This window comes from Mobula birostris, chromosome 5 (assembly GCF_030028105.1).
Source record: "Mobula birostris isolate sMobBir1 chromosome 5, sMobBir1.hap1, whole genome shotgun sequence".
NCBI classification, from domain to species: Eukaryota; Metazoa; Chordata; class Chondrichthyes; order Myliobatiformes; family Myliobatidae; genus Mobula; species Mobula birostris.
Window position 1 is genome coordinate 208,913,683 of NC_092374.1, and position 21,868 is coordinate 208,935,550.

The 21,868-nt window shown below is 45.3% G+C and overlaps 1 protein-coding gene across 4 annotated transcripts in view; it reads right to left on the reverse strand.

Annotated features, from left to right (window-relative positions):
* The window catches only part of LOC140198335 (coxsackievirus and adenovirus receptor homolog), a 298,796-nt gene that overhangs the window by 183,400 nt on the left and 93,528 nt on the right, over positions 1-21,868 (reverse strand). For 3 of the 4 annotated variants that reach the window (XM_072259432.1, XM_072259433.1, XM_072259431.1), the window contains one exon: positions 2,322-8,218. The gene's annotated coding sequence lies outside the window, so the exon portion shown is untranslated. Of the gene's footprint in view, positions 1-2,321; positions 8,219-21,868 lie in introns of those variants that run through there. The other variant, XR_011886161.1, reaches the window with a different exon arrangement.

The following is a 21,868-nucleotide window of genomic DNA, read 5'->3' on the forward strand; positions in this document are numbered from 1 at the left end:
GCATCATTTTCTAGCTGTCCTATATCCACTCTCATTTCTCTTCTATTTTTAACATTCTTGAAAAAGCTTTTCCTATCCACTTTGATATTATTTGCTAGCTAGCTTTCATATTTCATCTTTCCCTTCTAATAATTCTTTTAGTTGATCTCAGTAAGTTTTTAAAAACTTCTCAATCCTCTATCTTCCCAATATTTTTTGCTTTGTTGTTTGCTCTCTGTTTTTACATTAGCTTTGACTTCCCTTGTCAGCCATATAACCATATAACCATATAACAATTACAGCACGGAAACAGGCCATCTTGGCCCTTCTAGTCCGTGCCAAACTCTTACTTAGCCACAGTTGCACTATTTTGCCATTTGAGTATTTCTTCATCTTTGGAATAAACATGTCCTGCACCTTCCTCATTTTTTCCCAGAAACGCACACTGTTGCTGCTCTGCTGACATCCCTGCCAGCAACTGTTTCCAATTTACTCTGGCCAACACCTCTCTCTCACTGTAATTTCTCTTACTCCACTGAAATACTGCTGCATCAGACTTTACTTTCTCCCTATCAAATTGCAGGTTGAACTCAATCATATTGTGATCACTGCCTCCTCAGAGTTATTTTACTTAAAGCTCCCTAAATCCCTTTGGTTTATTACATGACACCCAATCCAGTATTGCTGATCCCCTAGAAGGCTCAACTACAAATTGCTCTAAAAAGCCATCTTGTAGGCACTTATCAAGCTCTCTCTCTTGAGATCCATTTCCAACCTGATTTTCCCAATCGTCCTGCATGTTGAAATCTCCCATAATTATTCTGTTGTATATACTATTTATTATAAATTACTATAAAATGCACATTGCACTTTTAGAAGGAAACAGAAGGTAAAGATTTTTACTCCTCATGTATATGAAGGATGGAAGTAATAAAGTCAATGCATTTCAATTCAATTGAATTGGTAGATCTGCTTTACTGGTTGATCTTGGAGTATAGTATAGTATAGTCTTACAATCATAAAAAACACATCTTAAAAAGAAGAATGTACCCCCGAGAAGTTGCTACGTTCAAATGCACCGCCATCTTACCGGAAGTCATATTTACAAGTCCCCAATTCATTTCAGACCTCTGGGCTGTGATTGTCCAGAGTCTTGGCATTAGGATACATCACACCACAGTGTATCACCCACAGACCAATGGCAATGGAACAGTTTCACTGCTCCTTAAAGGCTGCTCTGAGGGCCTCCGTGCCGAATGAGTGTTGGCATGATTGTCTCCCATGTGTCCTGCTGTGGCTCAGAACTGCTTCAGAAGAGGACCTGCGGTTATCCGTGGCTGAGCCAGTGAACAGGCAGCTGTTATGAATGCCAGGCAATTTCATTCCTGATGCCATGACCACCAGGTTGGTCTCTCAACAGCGTTCCTTCCTCCTTAGTAAATTCAATTCCTTTTCACCTATTCCGAGCTCCCATCCTAGCGTACAGCATTCTTGGGTTCCTGTTGACCTATGTTCTACCTCGTTTGTTTTCATCCCCCATGACACACACAGGCACCCCCTAAGCCCCCCCCCCCCACTTACAATGGCTCATTCTGTGTTTTGGAATGGGAAGAAAAGACTCGATTTGAGGGGTAAACGAGCATATTTCAGTAGATCACATTACACCAGCCCACCAGTATTTGGAGTATTCTGCTACCATGCTCCTGATGTCACAACATGACCATCAGCGTGTCAGTGCATCTCTGGATGAGCCAAAGGCTCCTGCTGTTCCTCCACCTATGGAGCACAGGACCCAAGTTGGGCAGCTCGTCCCAGCTCCACACAGGCTCACAATGGCTGTTTTAGCAAATTGGTTGGGGGTGGGGGGCTGCTGTGCAGGGTAACATACGAGGGGTGATTGATAAGTTCGTGGCCTACAGTAGAAGGAGTCAATTTTAAAAAACCTAGCACATTTATTTTTCAACATAGTCCGCTCCTACATTTACACACTTAGTCCAGCGGTCGTGGAGCATACGGATCTTGGACCCCAGAAAGTGTCCACAGCAGGGGTGATTGATAGGTTCGTGGCCTAAGTTAGAAGGAGTTGAGTTATACAGCTCTCGTTACATGCACATGCAGGTCAGCCCTTTGAATGATTATGCAGAAAGTTTGAAGTTAGTAACTCATCTCCTTCTACCGTCAATCATTCGTCGTAACTGAGATATATGTACATAATTCACAACCACCAACATTTTGAGTTTCACTTTAAGAGTTTGCTCTGACATAATGATTTCATGTTTAGGTTTTGGTTTTGGAGTTCAATAAAATGTGTTACGGATTTCATTAAACGTAAAACACTGCACTTTGTTTTATTTGCAAAAGCATACTATCCAATTACATAGCACAGAGAACATACACATGCAGGATATTACAGCACATTACAGGCCCTTCAGACCACAATGTTGTGCCGACCATGTAACCTAATCTAGAAACTGCCTAGAATTTCCCTACCGCATACCCCTCTGTTTTTCTAAGCTCCATGCACCTATCTAAGAGGCTCTTAAAAGACCCTATTATATCCACCTCTACCACCGTTGCTGGCAGTGCATTCCACACAACCACCACTCTCTGATGAAAAACTTACCTCTGACATCCCCCTTGTACCTACTTCCAAGCACTGTCAACTTTCACAGCAGCTTTGAGTGTCCTATGGACGCGGACCCCAAGATCTTGCTGATCCTCCACACTGCCAATATGATATTCTGTCTTCAAATTTGACCTACCGAAATGAACTACTACACAATTATCTGGGTTTAATTCCATCTGCCATTTCTCAGCCCAGTTCTGCATCCTATTGATGTCCTCCTATAACCTCTGACAGCCCCCTCCAGACTATCCACAACTCTCCCAACTTATGTGTTATCAGCAGACTTACTAACCCACCCTCCTAGTTCCTCATCCAGGTCATTTATAAAATCACAAAGAGGGTGAGTCCCAGAACAGATCCCTGTGGGACACCATTGGTCACTGTCCTCCATGCAGAATACAAACCATTCACAACCACCCTTTGCCTCCTGTGTGCAAGCCAATTCTGGATCCACAAAGTAAGGTCTCCTTGGATCCCATGTCTCATTACTTTCTGAATGAGCCTTGCGTTGGGAACCTTATCAAATACCTTAATGAAATCTAGAAACTACATCCACTGCTCTACCTTCATCAATGTGTTTAGTCACATCCACAAAGAATTCAATCAGGTTCATAAGGCACGACCTGCCCTTGACAAAGCCAGGCTGGCTATTCCTAATCTGATTATGTCTCTCTAAATCCTCATAAATTTTGCCTTTCTGAATCTTCTCCAACATCTTGTCCTGCACTGAGGTAAGACTCAATGGTCTATAATTTCCTGGGTTATCTCTGCTCCCTTCTTGAACAAGGGAACAATGTTTGCAACCTTACAATTCTCCAGTCCCTATTGATGATGCAAAGGTCATTGCCAGAGACTCAGGAGTCTCCTCCGTCACATCCTACAGTAGCCTGGAGTAAATCTTGTCAGGTCCAGGTGACTTATCTAACTGAATACCATTCAAAAGCTCCAGCAAATCCTCTTTCTTAATGTATATACACTCAAGCATTTCAGTCCTCTGTAAGTCATTCCCACAATTGCCAAGGTCCTTTTCACTGGTGAATACTGAAGCAACGTATCCATTAAGTACCTCCACTACCTCATCCAACCCCACGCATATGTTTCCTCTGTCACTCCTGTTTGGTCCTATTCTCACATGGCTCATCCTCTTGCTCGTCATATACTTGCAGAGTGCCTTGGGGTTTTCCATAATCCTGCTCGCCAAGGCCTTCTCATGGCCCCTTCTAGCCCTCCAAATTTATTCCTGGCACCCTTGTAATTTTCTAGAGCTCTATCAGTACCTTAAGCTTCCATAAGCTTTTCTTCTTAACTGGATTTTCTACATCCTTTGTAAATCTATGGTTCTTTTACCCTGCCATACTTTTCCCTGCCTCAGTGGAACATATCCATGCAGATTGCCATGTTCTCTAAACATTTGCCACATATCTGCCATAAGACCATAAGACATAGGAGCAGAATTCAGCCATCTGGCCCATCGAATCTGCTCTGCCATTCAATCATGGCTGATCCATTTTTTCTATCTCCTCCTCAATCCCAGTTCCCAGCCTTCTCCCCGTAACCTTTGATGCCATGTTCAATCAAGAAACTATCAATCTGTGCCTCAAATACACCCAACGACCTGGCCTCTACAGCTGCCTGTGGCAACAAATTCCACAAGTTCACCACTCTTTGGCTAAAGAAATTTCTCCACATCTCTTTTTTGAAAGGGCACCCCTCTATCCTGAGGCTGTGCCCTCATCCTAGACTTCCCTACCATGGAAGACATCTTTTTCACATCTACTCTGTCTAGTCCTTTCAATATTCGAAAGGTTTCAATGAGCTCCCTCCCTCATCTTTCTGAATTTCAACGGTTCTTGTTTCAGTCGAAGCAAGCATCTGAGAAGAAGAGTGGAAGAAATCGGGTAGAAAAAGTCATTTTTTTTTAAAAGAACTGCTCGGGGAGAAGGGTCTGACCTGCGCAGGCACGTGACGTAGCACGCCAAGGTTTAAAAGCAGACCACCATATACAGCGGCCATCGTCGGAGTGGACTGAGTCAGAGTGGGACAGGTTTGGCTCAACAGGCTTCGGCAAGAACAGGCAAAGGCCAGGGTAAGTTCTGGTAAGTTTTTTTTTGTTCAGATAGTTTAGAGTAGAGAGAATGCCAGACAGGATGTTGGAATGCTCCTCTTGCAGGATGTGGGAAGTCAGGGAGCCCTCCGGTGTCCCTGACAACGACACCTGCAAGAAGTGCATCCAGCTGCAGCTCCTAACAAACCGCGTTAGGGAACTGGAGCAGGAGCTGGATGACCTGTGGATCATTCGGGAGAATGAAGAGATTATAGATAGTAGCTACAGGGAGGTAGTTACACCAGAGGAGCAGAGGACAGGAAATTGGGTCACTGTCAGGCGAGGGAAGAGGAAAGGGCAGGCAGAGCAGGGTTCCCCTGTGGCCATTCCCCTCAACAACAAGTATACCGCATTGGATACTGTTGGGGGGGGATGACTTACCTGGGACAAGCTGCAGTAGCCGGATCTCTGGCACTGAGTCTGGCTCTGCAGTGCAGAAGAGAGGGGGGAAAAGAGGATAGCGGTAGTGATAGGGGACTCGATAGTTAGAGGTGCAGATAGGAGGTTCTGTGGTCGTGACAGAGAATCTAGGATGGTTTGTTGCCTCCCGGGTGCCAGGGTCAAGGATGTCTCTGATCGATTGCATGACATTCTGAAGTGGGAGGGTGATCAGCCAGATGTTGTGGTGCACATCGGTACCAATGACATAGCAAGGAAGAGTGAGGAGGTCCTGGAGAGTGAGAATAGAGAGCTTGGTAGGAAGTTGAAAAGCAGGACCTCAAGGGTGGTAATCTCAGGATTGCTACCTGTGCTACATGCCAGTGAGGGTAGGAATATGGTTCGGCACAGCCAAGAAGGGCCAAAAGGCCTGTTTCTGTGCTGTAGTTTCTATAATTCTATGGTTCTATGGTTCTAATTCCAGCAAGTACAGACCCAGAGACATCAAAGGTTCCTTGTATGATAACCCTTTCTTTCCTGGAATCATACTTGCAAACCTCCTCTGACCCTCTTCAATGCCGCCGTGCATTTCCCTGAGAACATCTGCTCCCAATTTATGTTCCCAAGTTCCTGCCTAATAGCATCATGTTTCCCCCTACCTCAATTAAATGCTTTCTCAAATTGTCTGCTCCTATCCCTCTCCAGTGGTATGATAAAAGAGATAGAGATGTGATCACTAACTCCAAAATGCTCTCCCACTGAGAGATCTGACACCTGACTAGTTTCATTTCCCAATACCAGCTCAAGTACAGCCTCTCCTGCAGTAGGCTTATCTACATATTGTGTCAGGAAACCTTCCTGAACACACCTAACAAACTCCACCCCATCTAAACCGCTTGCGCTAAGGAGATGCCAGTATTAGGAAAGTTAAAATATCCCATCACAACAACCCTATTATTATTGCACCATTCCAGAATCTGCTTCTCTATCTGCTCCGTAATGTCTCTTTTACTACTGAGGGTCTATACAAATGCCCAGTAGTTATTGCCCCCTTCCTCTTTGTGACTTCCACACACAATGACTCAGTAGACAATCCCGCCATGGTTTCCTTATTTTCTGCAGCCGTGGTACTATTCCTGATCACAAGATCACAAGCCAAAGGAGCGGAGGTAGGCCATTCGGCCCATCGAGTCTGCTCCGCCACTCCACCATGAGCTAAACTATTCTCCCATCTAGTTCCAATTTCTGGCTTTTTCCCCATACCCCTTGATACCCTGACTAATTAGATACCTATCAATCTCCTCCTTAAACACCTCAATGATTGGGCCTCCACAGCTGTATGTGGTAACGGATTCCATAAACGCATAAATGATTAGCAGTGCCAGTCCCCCACCTCCTGTGCCTCCCTCCCTCACCTTTTGGAAACATCTAAACCCCAGCACACTCAGCAGCCATTCCTGCCCGTGTCATCCAAGTCTCTGGAATGGCCTCAACGTTATAGTTCCACGTATTGAGTAGGATGCATAGTTCACACAGCATTGTGGGCCAAAGGGCTTGTGTGCTGTAGGTTTCTATGTTCTCTGGGTGGTGCTTGTGTGAGTGATAGTGTGTTAATAGTGATGGTTATGGTGTGAGTTGTGATGGTGTTGGTGTGAGTGGTGATTGTGTGTCTGTTGATGGTGATTGTGTGAGAGGTGATGGTGTGAATGACGATGGTGATGGTGTGAGTGGTGAATGTGACTGTGAGTGGTGATTGTGTGTCTGTTGATGGTGATTGTGTGAGAGGTGATGGTGTGAATGACGATGGTGATGGTGTGAGTGGTGAATGTGACGCTGTGAGTGGTGATGATGTGTCTGTTGATGGTGACTGTGTGAGAGGTGATGGTGTAATAACTTTGGTGACGGTGTGATTGGTGATGGTGACGGTGTGAGTGGTGATTGTGTGTCTGTTGATGGTAATTGTGTGAGAGGTGATGGTGTGAATGACGATGGTGATGGTGTGAGTGGTGATGATGTGTCTGTTGATGGTGATTGTGTGAGAGGTGATGGTGTGAATGACGATGGTGATGGTGTGAGTGGTGATGATGTGTCTGTTGATGGTGATTGTGTGAGAGGTGATGGTGATTGTGTGAGAGGTGATGGTGTGAATGACGATGGTGATGGTGTGAGTGCTGAATGTGACACTGTGAGTGGTGATTGTTTGGTGATGGTGCGAATGATGATGGTGACGGTGTGAGCGCTGAATGTGACACTATGGTGATTGTTTGAGTGGTGATGGTGTGAATGACAATGGTGATGGTGTGAGTGGTCAATGTGACACTATGATCGGTGATGGTGTGTCTGGTGATGTTGATTGTATGAGAGGTGATTGAGATAGTGTGAGTGGTGAATACTCATCATGATGCTATCAATAGGTTCATTTAATGTCAGAGAAATGTCTACAATATACATAATGAAATTCTTTTTCTTCGCAGACATTCACGAAAACAGAGGAGTGCCCCAAAAACTGAATGACAGTTAAAACATTAGAACCCCAAAGCCCCCCGCCAAGTCCCCCTCCCAAGCACCAGCACCAGCAAGGCAGTAACTCCCTAACCTCCAGCAGTTAAAAAGCATCTGCATCCTTCACCGAGCACTCAAGCATGCAGTGAGGCATCAGTAAAGACACAGACTTGCAGTACCCCAAAGACTACTCGTTCGACATACCACAGGCTCTCTCTCTCCCTAATAAGGGAGAAAGAGGTGTCCCCGTTTCACAGTGAGAGGGGAGACATAATAAACAACTCGCTGATTTACGATGTTAAAAGTCTGTTACGTCGCTTTTTCCGAGCTCTGTGCCCAGAGAGTCAGCAGCAAAAAGGTGCAGCTCTCCAGGCACACAACCCCCGATAGCTAACACACTGCTCCCAATGTTCAGCGACGCTTCAGTCAGGGGCACCAGCCTCGAATCAGCACGTCCCCAGAGCCACAAAATCCTGGAACTCTGAAGGTGTGTTTGTCTTCCAGGCCGCGTCCTTGGGATATCAAAAAGTGGTCGGTTGAGAGGCCCTGAGAGTGGGTCCCACTCCCGCAAAGATCCAAAGTCAGAGTGTAACTCCAGGTCAGGGTCTTCAGGAGAACCCCCCCTAACCCTGAAAAGGAACAAAAGAGATGTCAAAGATAGAAATAAAGCTATTTCTGAAGATACAAGCAAAGGAGCTGCCTTTTGGCGCCATCTTAACTTCGCCCCGGTATCAGTGGTGGTGGCGAGAATATTGACGGAATGAGTGCTGAAGGTGATAATGCCATTGCTGATGGTGTATTAATGGTGATGGTCTTAATGCAGATGTTGATGGTGTGAATTGCGATGGTGCTGGTGTGAGGGGTGATGGTGATAGTGTGATTGGTGATGGTAACTGTGTGAGTTGTGATGGTGATTGAGTGGTGTTGGTGTGAGGGGTGATGGTGGTGGTGTGAGGGGTGATGGTGATTGTGTGAGTTGTGATAGTGATTGAGTGGTGTTAGTGTGAGTGGTGATGGTGATTGTGTGAGTGCTAACAGTGATGGTGTGAATGTTGATGGTATGAATGCTGCTGGTGACAGTGTGAGTTTTGATGGTGTGTGTGGAGATGGTGTTGGTGATGTTGTGAGTGGTGTTGGTATGGTTAAGAAACTGCAAGGGAGGGTTAAAGGACCGTGATGGCAGTTATATACAGGCCTCCCAACTGTAGCTGGGAAGTGGACCAGAGTTGGAAATGGAAAATCCATGTCAGAAGGGCAATGTTATGATAGTCATGGGAGATTTCAACATGCAGGTTGATTGGTAAAATTAGGTTGTAAATAGATCTCTAGAAAGTGAGTTTGTTGAATGCCTATGATATGGCTTTTAGAGCAGTTTGTCATTGAGCCTACTAGGGGATAAGCTATCCTGGTAGGGTGTTATGTAATGAACTGGAATTTATTAGGGAGCTTAAGGTAAAAAAGCATTTAGGAGGCAGTGAGCACAATATGATTGAGTCCAATGTGAAACCTGACGCGGATTGGGGGACCACTTCGTCGAGCACCTCCGCCAAAACAGACAGGATCTCCCAGTAGCCACCCACTTCAACTCTGCTTCCCACTCCCATTCAGATATGTCCATACATGGCCTCCTCTACTGCCATGATGAGGCTAAACTCAGGTTGCAGGAGCAACACCTCATATACCGTCCAGGTAGTCTCCAGCCCCTTGGTATGAACATGGAATTCTCCATCTTCCGGTAATTCCCTCCCCCTCCCTTCCCCTAGCCCTATGTCACTCTGCCCCCTCCCCCAGCTGCCTACCACCTCCCTCTTGGTTCCGCCTCTTTCTACTACCCATTGTGTTTTCCCCTATTCTTTCTTCACCTTTCCTGCCTATCATCTCCCTGCTTCCCCTCCCCCACCCCTTTATCTTTCCCCTTACTGGTATTTCACCTGGAACCTAAAGCCTTCTCCTTCCCACCCTCCCCCCACCTTCTTTATAGGGCCTCTGCCCCTTCCCTCTACAGTCCCGACGAAGGGTTCCGGCCCGAAACGTCGACTGATCCACGGATGCTGCCCGACCTGCTGAGTTCCTCCAGCGTGTTGTGTGTGTCAATTTGAAATTAGATAGGGAGAAAGTAAATTGGAAGGAAATGCTGGCAGGGATGATAGCAGAGCAGCAATAGCTTGAGTTTCTGGGAAAAAAATAAGGAAAATAGACCATAAGATATAGGAGCAGAAGTAGGCCGTTCGGCCCATCGAACCAGCTCTGCCATTCAATCATGGGCTGATTCAATTCTTCCAGTTATCCCCACTCCCCTGACATCACCCCATACCCTTTGATGCCCTGGCTAATCAAGAACCTATCTATCTCTGCCTTAAATACACCCAATGACTTGGCCTCCACAGCCACTTGTGGCAACAAATTCCACAGATTTACCACCCTCTGACTAAGGTAATTTCTCTGCATCTCAGTTCTAAAAGGAAGTCCTTCAATCTTAAAGTCATGCCCTCTTGTCCTAGACTCCCCTACCATGGGATATAACTTTGCCACATCCAATCTGTTCAGGCCTTTTAACATTCGGAATGTTTCTATGAGATCCCCCCTCATTCTCCTGAACTCCAGGGAATACAGCCCAAGAGCTGCCAGACATTCCTCCTACAGTAACCCTTTCATTCCTGGAATCATTCTTGTGAATCTTCTCTGAACCCTCTCCAATGTCAGTATATCCTTTCTAAAATAAGGAGCCCAAAACTGCACACAATACTCCAAGTGTGGTCTCACGAGTGCCTTATAGAGCCTCAACATCACATCCCTTCTCTTATATTCTATACCTCTAGAAATGAATGCCAACATTGCATTTGCCTTCTTCACCACCGACTCAATCTGGATGTTAACCTTTAGGGTATCTTGCACAAGGACTCCCAAGTCCCTTTGCATCTCTGCATTTTGAATTCTCTCTTCATCTAAATAATAGTCTGCCCGTTTATTTCTTCTACCAAAGTGCATGACCATACACTTTCCAACATTGTATTTCATTTGCCACTTCTTTGCCCATTCACTTAAACTATCTCAGTCTCTCTGCAGGCTCTCTGTTTCCTCAATACTACCCACTCCTCCACCTATCTTTGTATCATTGGTAAACTTAGCCACAAATCCATTAATACCATGGTCCAAATCATTGACATACATCATAAAAAGCAGCGGTCTCAACATCGACCCCTGTGGAACTCCACTGGTAACCAGCATCCAGCCAGAATAGGATCCCTTTATTCCCACTCTCTGTTTTCTGCCGACCAGCCAATGCTCCACCCATGCAAGTAACTTACCGGTAATTCCATGGGCTCTTATCTTGCTAAGCAGCCTCATGTACAGCACCTTGTCAAAGTCCTTCTGAAAATCCAAGTACACCACATCTACTACATCTCCTTTGTCTACCCTGCTTGTAATTTCCTCAAACAATTGCAGTAGGTTAGTCAGACAGGATTTTCCGTTCAGGAAACCATGCTGGCTTTGGCCTATCTTGTCATGTGCCTCCAGGTTCTCCATAATGTCATCCCTAAGAATCGATTCCAACAACTTCCCAACCACTGATGTCAGGCTAACAGGTCTATAGTTTCCTTTCTGCTGCCTCCCACACTTCATAAATAGCGGAGTAACATTTGAAATTTTCCAGTCATCTGATACAATGCCAGAATGTATTGATTCTTGAAAGGTCATTGTTAATGCCTCCACAATCTCACCAGCTACTTCCTTCAGAATCCGAGGGTGCATTTCATGAGGTCCAGGAGATTTATCCACCCTCAGACCATTAAGCTTCCTGAGCACCTTCTCAGTCGTAATTTTCACTGCACATACTACTTCACTTCCCTGACACTCTTGAATGTCTGGAATACTGCAGATGTCTTCCACTGTGAAGACTGTTGCAAAATACGCATTCAGTTCCTCTGCCATCTCTGCATCACTCATTACAATATCTCCAACGTCATTTTGTATTAGTCCTATATCTACCCTCGACTCTCATACTTAAAAAAAGCTTTCATTATCTTCTTTGATATTAGTCACCACTTCCTTTCATAATTCATCTTTTCCTTCCTAATGACCTTCTTAGTTTCCTTCTGCAAGTTTTTAAAAGCTTCCGAATCCACTATCTTCTCACTAGCTCTGGCTTCCTTGTATGCCCTCTCTTTTGCTTTTACTTTGGCTCTGACTTCACTTGTCAGCCACGGATGTGTCCTTCTTCCCTTTGAAATTTTCTTCTTATTTGAAGTACATCTGCCTTGCACTTCACTCATTTTTCGCAGAAACTCCAGCCATTGCTGCTCTGCTGTCCTTCCTGCAAATATCCCTTTCCAGTCAACTTTGGTCAGTTCCCCTCTCGTTGCCTTTCTGACACACCTTTTCTATCTCCTGCTGTAATTTGTAATCCACATCCCGGCTGCTGTTTGGAGGCCTGTATGTAACTGCCATTAGTGTCCTTTTACCCTTGTCATTTCTTAAATCAACCCATAGAGACTCTACACCTTCCAATCCTATATCATCTCTTTCTGATGATTTAATATTATTTCTTCTACACAGAGCCACACCACCCCCTCTGCCTACTAACCTATCTTTCCAATACACCGCATATCCTTGGACGTTCAGCTCTCTGCCATCCTTTAGCCAAGTTTCAGAGATGGCCACAACGTCATATTTGCCAATCTGTAGCTGAATTTCAAGATTGTCCATTTTATTCCTTATGCTGTGTGCATTCAAATACAACACTTTCAGTCCAGTATTTGTTGTTTTCTGTTTTAACTGCAGCACGCCTCTATTGCCCTGTAACTCATCCCACTGGCTGTGATTAAGCTTCATCTCCTGCCTGAACTTTCTATAATCTCTGTTGCACGCAATCTTTGATTTATTTCTGTTTTCCCCTTCCTCAACGCTATCACTCCGTTCCCATCTCCCTGCCAAATTAGTTTAAACCCTCCCGAACAGCTCTATTAAACGTGCCTGCTAGGATATTGGACCTTTTTTTCTAGATTAGATTATGAAGACACGCAGTCCTCTTTTATTGTCATTTGGTAATGCATGCATTAAGAAATGATACAATATTTCCTCCGGTGTGATATCATAAAACACAGGAGAGACCAAGACTGAAAAAACTAACAAAACCACATAATTATAACATATAGTTACAACAGTGCAACAATACCATAACTTGATGAAGAAGTCCATAAGCACAGTAAAAAGTTCAAAGTCTCTCAAATGTCCCACATCTCACGCAGACAGGAGAAGGAAGAAACACTTTCCTTGCTATGCCCGACCACAGTCCGACTCTGAGTCATCCGAAAACTTCGAGCCTCCAATCAGCTCTCCGACACTGAGTACCGAGCACCGAGAACCATCTCTATCCCAGCGATTCGACCTCAATCTCAGTCACCAACAGCAGGCAAAACCGGGGATTTTGAGGCCTACCCTCCGGAAGATTCACTACCGCGCGGTAACGACAGCAGCGACCGGGCATTTCAGAAATTTCTCCAGATGTTCCTCTGTGCTTTCACGTCTGTCTCTATCAAATCAGAATTGTCCACGTCCCCTATTTAACGGATACGATATCATTTTTCACCGGAGGTCTGTGCACAGGCAGCGTGCTGCACTCTCTCCTCCCGCTGATTTTTGGGTTCAGGTGTAACCTGTTCTTTTTGTACTCGATGGCAGAATAGTACAACCGTGGTGGACAAGGGAAGCCAATGCTAATGTAAAAGCAAAAGAGAGGGCATACAACAAAGCAAAACCCAGTGGGAATACAGAGGATTGGGAAGGTTTTAAAAGCTTATGGAAAGCAACTGAAAGAATCATTAGGAGGAAAAAGATTAAATATGAAAGGAAACTAGCAAAAAATATCAAAGTGGACAGTAAAAGCTTTTTCAAGTATGTAAAAAATAAAAACAGATCAAGGAGATAGCAGATGAATTAAATGAGTATCATGTGCTAGTCTTCACTGTGGAAGACACTAGCTGTGTGCTAGACGTTGAAGAGTGTGAGGGAAGAGAGTGCGATTACTATTACATGGCTGAAGGTGTTCAAAAAGCTGAAAGGCCTAAGGATACATATGAACCCTTGGGTACATGAACTGCATCCTAGGGTTCTGAAGGGGGGAGCAGTAGAGATTGTGGAGGCATTAGTAATGACCTTTCAAAAATCATTTGACCTTGGCATAGTGCCAGAGGACTGGAAAATTGCAAATGTCACTCCACTCGTTAAGAAAGGAGGAAGGCAGCAGAAAGGAAATTATAGACCAGTTGCCTGACCTCAGTGGTCGGAAAGATGTTGGAGTCAATTGTTAAGGATAAGGTGACACAGGACAAGATAGGACAAAGTCACTATGGTTTCCTTCAGGGAAAATCTTGCCTGATAGACCTTTTGGAATTCTCTGAGGAGACTGCAAGTAGGATAGATAAAGGGGATGCAGTGGATAGTGTACATTTGGACTTTCAGAAGGCCTTTGACAAGGTGCCACACATGAAGCTGCTCACCAAGTTAAGAGCCCATGGCATTATAGGACAGTTACTGGCATGGTTAGAGCATTGGCTGATTAGTAGGAGGCAGCGAGTGGAAATAAAACTTTCCTTTCCTAGTTGGCTGCCGGTGACTAGTGGTGTTCCGCAGGGGTCGGTGTTGGGACCATTGCTGGAATTTAGAAGAATGAGGGGGGATCTCATTGAAAGCTTTCAAATGTTGAGAGGCCAAAAAAAAAAGAGTGGATGTGGAAAGGATATTTGCCATGGTGGGGGAGTCTAGGACAAGAGGGCACAGCCTCAACATCGAGGGGTGTCCATTTAAGACAGAGATGCGGAGAAATTTCTTTAGCCAGAGGGTGGTGATTTGTGGAATTTATTACTTCAAGCAGCTACGAAGAACAGGTCATAGGGTGTATTTAAGGTAGAGCTTGACAGGTTCTTGACTGGACACGGCATCAAAAGTCACGGGGAAACGGCGGGGGAGTGGGGCTGAGGAGGGGAAAAGGATCAGCCATGGCAGGGCAGACTTGATGGGCCAAATGGCCTAATTCTGCTCCTATGTTTTATGGTCTAAAAATGCTGATCCCCTGGAATTTTCATGCACAAGAGTAGAGTCTTAAAAAGGTACAGCACAGGAATAGGCCTTTTGGCCTATCTAGTCCATATCAAACCATTTAAACCACCCAGTCCTATTGATTTGCACCCGGACCAGAGCACTCCATATCCCTTCCATCTTGTCATAGTCATACTTTATTGATCCTGGGGGAAATTGGTTTTTGTTACAGTTGCGCCATAAATAATTAAATAGTAATAAAACCATAAATAATTAAACAGTAATATGTAAATTATGCCAGGAAGTAAGACCAGGACCAGCCCATTGGCTCAGGGTGTCTGACCCTCCAAGGGAGGAGTTGTAAAGTTTGATGGCCACAGGCAGGAATGACTTCCTATGACGCTCTGTGTTGCATCTTGGAGGAATGAGTTTCTGGCTGAATGTACTCCTGTGCCCAACCAGTACATTATGTAGTGGATGGGAGACATTGACTAAGATGGCATGCAACTTCAGACACCACCGTCAGAGAGTCCAGTTCCATCCCCACAATATCACTGGCCTTACGAATGAGTGTGTTGATTCTGCTGGTGTCTGCTACCCTCAGCCTGCTGCCCCAGCACACAACAGCAAACATGATCGCACTGGCCACCACAAACTCGTAGAACATCTTCAGCATCTTCAGGCAAATGGTAAAGGACCTCAGTCTCCTCAGGAAATAGAGGCGGCTCTGACCCTTCTTGTAGACAGCCTCAGTGTTTTTTGACCAGTCCAGTTTATTGTCAATTCGTATCCCCAGGTATTTGTAATCCTCCACCATGTCCACACTGACCCCCTGGATGGAAACAGGGGTCACTGGTACCTTAGCTCTCCTCAGGTCTACCACCAGCTCCTTAGGCTTTTTCACATTAAGCTGCAGATAATTCTGCTCACACCATGAGACAAAGTTTCCTACCATAGCATCCAACTATGGAAGAGTCATCAGAAAACTTCTGAAGATGACGAGACTCTGTGCAGTAGTTGAAGTCCGAGGTGTAAATGATGAAGAGAAAGGGAGACAAGACAGTCCCCTGTGGAGCCCCAGTGCAGCTGATCACTCTGTCAGACACACAGTGTTGCAAGCACACAAACAATCTTATTTACATCTTTCCTCTAAACCTTCTCAATCTGCTGAATTCCTCCAATGGACTGTTGCTGAAGGTGATTGAAGCAATTGCTCAAAATGCTCCTTCCAGCAAGTGTTGATTTCCTCTCTGTCCTGCACGTGCTTTACTCTGCTTGCAGCTCTGCTTGAAATGAGGCAATAGGCTGTAGGTGCTTTGGGAAATTACTGTTGTCGTGGTCATTTTCCACTTGATAGATGTCCTGCAATACTCACACCTGACTATTACCTATATCTTATATCACAAAATATGATTGGATGTACACTACTAATTCAATCTATAAACAGTAACTTAATTGTCTATGTATAATTTTACTTTATCTAGAAACTCAAAGTGTAAACCACAAGCAACAGGTTCCATGACGTACTGGGCAAGATGGTTTAGAAGAAGTATATTGCTCTGTTCTGTGGTTTGCCACTGAGACAAACAATGTCGTTTCATAATATCTTTTGGGATGGTTTTGATGAGTGACATTTGCACCACACACAAAGCAAATCAACAAAATAGAAGACCACTTTGCTAGTCAAACCTGCTCTGCCATATAATATCATCATGGCTGATCTATGATCGCCTCAACGCTTCCTTCGCCAGTTCACTAAACACTCATTTCTTTAATTTTTTCAAATATTACCTATAACCATCTTAAATTAATCTGATGATCCAGTCCCCAACATGCCCTGGGGAAGATGTCTCTGGAACTCTCTGAGAGAAGAACTATAAGATATCCTCTGGGAGAAGAGTATTCCTGGCACTTCAGTTTTAAATGACTGCGTCCCCATTTTGCAGCTCTGTTTGTGACTCTATCACATATGAAAACAATTCACTGTGTCAAGCCACTTAGAAACATATATGTCTGAATTAGATCACTGCCCATTCTTCTGCACAGAGAACAAACACAAATAATTGATAAGACACCCTCTTATCACAAGAATTAAAATGAAATGTAGAAAAATACAGCACTCCCCGCCTTACATCACAACCCACACCATCACCATCATCACTCACACCAACAACACACACACCATCTTCAACACCACTCACACCATCAACATCACCCCTTATAGCAACACCCCTCACACCATCACCACTCACACCATCACCATCACCACTCACACCATCACCATCACCCCTCATACCAATACCCCTCACACCATCACCATCACCACTCATACCATCACCCCTCACACCATCACCACTCCCACCATCACCATCACCCCTCACACCATCACCACTCCCACCATCACCAACACCACTCACTCCATCACCACTCATACCATCACCATCACCCCTCACACCGTCACCACTCCCACCATCACCAACACCACTCATACCATCACCCCTCATACCAACACCTCTCACACCATCACCACTCCCACCATCACCAACACCACTCACACCATCACCATCACCACTCACACTATCACCATCACCACTCACACCACCATCACCCCTCATACCAACACCCCTCACACCATCACCAACACCACTCACACCATCACCATCACCACTCATACCATCACCATCACCCGTCACACCATCACCACTCCCACCATCACCAACACCACTCACACCAACACCATCACCCCTCACACCGTCACCACTCCCACCATCACCAACACCACTCATACCATCACCCCTCATACCAACACCTCTCACACCATCACCACTCCCACCATCACCAACACCATTCACACCATCACCATCACCACTCACACTATCACCATCACCATCACCACTCACACCATCACCATCACCCCTCACACCATCACCACTCCCAGCATCACCAACACCACTCACACCATCACCATCACCACTCATACCATCACCATCACCATTCCCACCATCACCACCACTCACACCATCACCATCACCACTCATACCATCACCATCACCCCTCACACCATCACCACTCCCACCATCACCAACAACACTCACACCATCACCACTCATACCATCACCATCACCCCTCACACCATCACCACTCCCACCATCACCACCACTCACACTATCACCATCACCACTCACACCATCACCAACACCATTCACACCATAACCATCATCACTCACATAATCAATCCAGATATTTCTACCCATGAGGTCCTGCTTCTCAGCTGTCTACCTAGCTCTCTAAATTCTTTCTTCATGACCTCATTGCTTTTTCTTTCTATGTCACTGGTACCAGTATGTACCAAGACATCTGGCAACTCTCCCTCCCTCTGCAAAATGTTGTGGACACGATCTGAGATATCCCTGTCATAGAAACATAGAAAACCTACAGCACAATACAGGCCCTTCGGCCCACAAAGTTGTGCCGAACATGTCCCTACCTTAGAAATTACTAGGCTTACCTATAGCCCTCTATTTTTCTAAGCTCCATGTACCTATCCAAAAGTCTCTTAAAAGACCCTATCATATCCGCCTCCACCACCGTTGCCGGCAGCCCATTCCACGCACTCACCACTCTCTGAGTAAAAAACTTACCCCTGACATCTCCTCTGTACCTACTCCCCAGCACCTTAAACCTGTGTCCTCTTGTGGCAACCATTTCAGCCCTGGGAAAAAGCCTCTGACTATCCATACGATCAATGCCTCTCATCATCTTATACACCTCTATCAGGTCACCTCTCATCTTCTGTCGCTCCAAGGAGAGAATGCCAAGTCCACTCAACCTATTCTCATAAGGCACGCTCCCCACCTGGGAGACAACATGCCATTTGGGTGCCCTGTTCACCTCCACAGAAACTCCATTCTGTTTCCCTGACTATTGCGCCCCCTATCACTACCACTTCCCTCTTCTCCCTCTTTCTCCTTTGAACCATGTACCTGTGCTCAGTGCCAGTAACCTGGTCTCTGCGGCATTCCACTGGGAGGTCATCCTCCATAACAGTATCCAAAACGGTATACTTATTATTGAGGGGAATGGCTACAGGGATACTCGGCGCTAACTGCCTGCTTACATTTCCATTTCTGCTGACAGTCACCCAGCTACTCACCTCCTGCCACCTAGGGGTGACTCCTTCCCTGTGATTTGGGTGGATCATCTCACTCTCACGTACATGCTGAAGGTCTTCCAGCTGCTGCTCCAGATCCCTAACACAATCTTCAAGGAGCTGCAGCTGGATGCACCATGCAGATGTTGTTCCCTGAAGGACTCTGGGTCTCCAAGGAATTCAACATCAGGCTTCAAGAGGATCTCACCTGGTCCCTGAACTCCTCCATCCTGATCAAAAAGGTGCAACAGTGCCTTTATTTCCTGCGGAGCATGGAGAAAGCTCACCTCTGTCCCAGGATACTGACGGACTTTTACCGCTGTACCATTGAGAGCCTACGCACCAACTGCATCTCAGTGTGGTATGGCAATTGTCCTGTATCAGACTGCAACGCGCTCCAGCATGTGGTGAAAACTGCCCAGTGGATTATCGGCACCCAATTGCCCACCATTGAGAACATCTACCATAAACGCTGCCTGGGCAGGGTGAAAAGCATTATCAAGGATGCATCTCACCCTAACCATGGACTTTTTACTCTCCTCCCATCCGGTAGGTGCTACAGGAGTCTCCGCTCCCGCACCAGCAGGCACAGGAAGAGCTTCTTCCCTGAGGCTGTGACACTGCTGAACCTCTTATCACAGCGCTAAGCAGTATTGCACCCATATTGTACTGTCTCAGTACTTTTAAATTTGTGTGCTGTAGCACATTTTTAATTCACAGTTATTTTGTAAATAACACTATTCTTTGCATTTCTGGTCAGATGCTAAATGCATTTCATTGGCTTTGTATCTGTACTCCGCACAATGACAATAGAGTTGAGTCTAATCTAAAGAACACACAATAGCAATTTACTACAGGGGTCCCCAAGCTTTTTTGCACTGCAGACCGGTTTAATATTGACAATACTCTTGCGGACCGGCCGACCCCGGGAGTGGGGGGCAGGGGGGGGAGGTGGGATTGCCAACGGACAAGAGTAGCAGTCAAATACGTCGTGTTTATCCATATAGACCATAATGACCATGAAGCCTTGCGCGGGCACCAGTGCGCATGCGTGACCTGCACGTGTGTACCTTCCGATTTTTTTCTCTACAAATCGTTTTTGGCGATTCTGTTTGGGGGGAGGGGTGTGAATCACGACCAGAATATTAGTTATAAGTGTCTAATATACTCAATTTCGTTTCTAAAAGGGTTTATCTAACGAATTTAATATTAAACACACAGAGCATATTTTCCTCGCAGGAATATAGTGATAAGTCAATTATCAGGGGAGGACAGGGGAGCTTGAAGTAAGTGTTGAACGAATTTCCAGTAGAAGTGGTAGGGGCAGGTTCAATATTATCATTTAAAGAAAAATTGGATAGGTATATGGACAGGAAAGGAATGGAGGTTTATGGGCTGAGTGCAGGTTGGTGGGACTAGGTGAGAGTAGCGTTCGGCACGGACTAGAAGGGCCGAGATGGCCCGTTTCCGTGCTGTAATTGTTATATGGTTATATAAATCACTTATAAGCCAATAGCATCATAACATTTTAAGTAACGTTTGGATATTAAACACACAGCACATATTTTCCCCATATAAACATATAAAATCATTGCAACACACCAATATCACTGAATCAGTGGGAGCCCTGGGCTTGTTTCCCCGCAACAAGTCGGTCCTATCAAGGGGTGACGGGAGACAGCGATACTCGAAGGGAGTTCCTTATATCCAGTCTATTCCGCAATTTAGTTTTCATTGCATTCATTGCAGAGATATGTTGGAAATGGAAGCAACGTTTTCAGTGCTTTCGTGGCTATCTCAGGATATTTAGCCTTGACTTTGATCCAGAATGCCGGCAGAGATGTTATGTCAAACATACTTTTCAGCCCACTGTCATTTGCAAGCTCGAGGAGTTGATCTTCCCACGCTGACACAGATGACGCGTGCGTAATGACCTCGCGTGCGTTCAAGCTCAACAGTGACCGTGACAGGGAATGAGGAAAGGTGCAGCTGACTCATATCGCCAAATCATATCGTTCCCTCGCGGCCCGGTAGCACATGCTTTGCAGCCTGGTGGTTGGGGACTGCTGATTTACTACACTAGGTAGAATAAGTGAAAATAAAAAGGGAACCGTAACAGATGCTTACCCAGAACCGACACTTCTTTCAAGCCGAAGCCTCCTTTGAACCAAAGCCTGATGTTCTGACTCTCACCACTGGCCTGCTTCCAACAATGTCCCTTCTGTACTTCTAAGCATATGTCGTCGACCTGCGGGAAGCCTTTTCACTGTGACCTGCCCCTGTCGCTGAGCTACTCAAACCACTCTCTCTGGCACCAAAAATCATTCCACTTCACAGTCACTTCGATCACATTTCTTCCTCATTCTGATGTTTAAACTGAGCTACTTGACCATGTCTGCATGTTTTTATGCATTAGCAGGCAGGTGTATCTAACAAAGTGGCCACTGAGTGTCTTTAATAAGGCCGCAAAGGTAGTGACAAATCAACGTATAGGACGAGGAGTGAAAACCTGGCTGAGTAATGTCACATCAACCTCTCTCTCAATATCAGCAAAAACAAGGAGCTGATTATTGACAACAGCAGGAGATAACAGAGCTCCATGAGTTAGCCCTCAACAAGGGAAAAGAGTTGGAGAGGGTCAGTAATTTTAAATTCCTCAGCATGAACATTTCAGGAAATGTGTCCAGGGTCCAGCATGTCACTGCCATTGCGAGGATGGCCCATCAGTGTCTCTACTTTCTCAGAATTTTGTGTATAGTCCGTGTATCATCTAAAATTCTGACAAACTCCTCAAGATGTGCAGTGAAGAGTTTACTGACTGGTTGCATCATGACCTGGTATGGGAATACCAGAGCCCTTGAGTGGAAAAGCCTCCGAAAGGTAGTTGACACAGCCCAGTCCTCCCTAGGTAAAGCCCTCTCCACCATTCACACATCTGTACTGTCACGTACCCCGTGATGGGAATAAAGAACCAGCAGAGATGGAAAACACTTTGGAGTCCAGTATTGCTATAAACTAATAATATTTATTAGTAACTACACAATACAGTAATATAAATGTAGATAAATCAAACAGGTTAGCAATGATTATA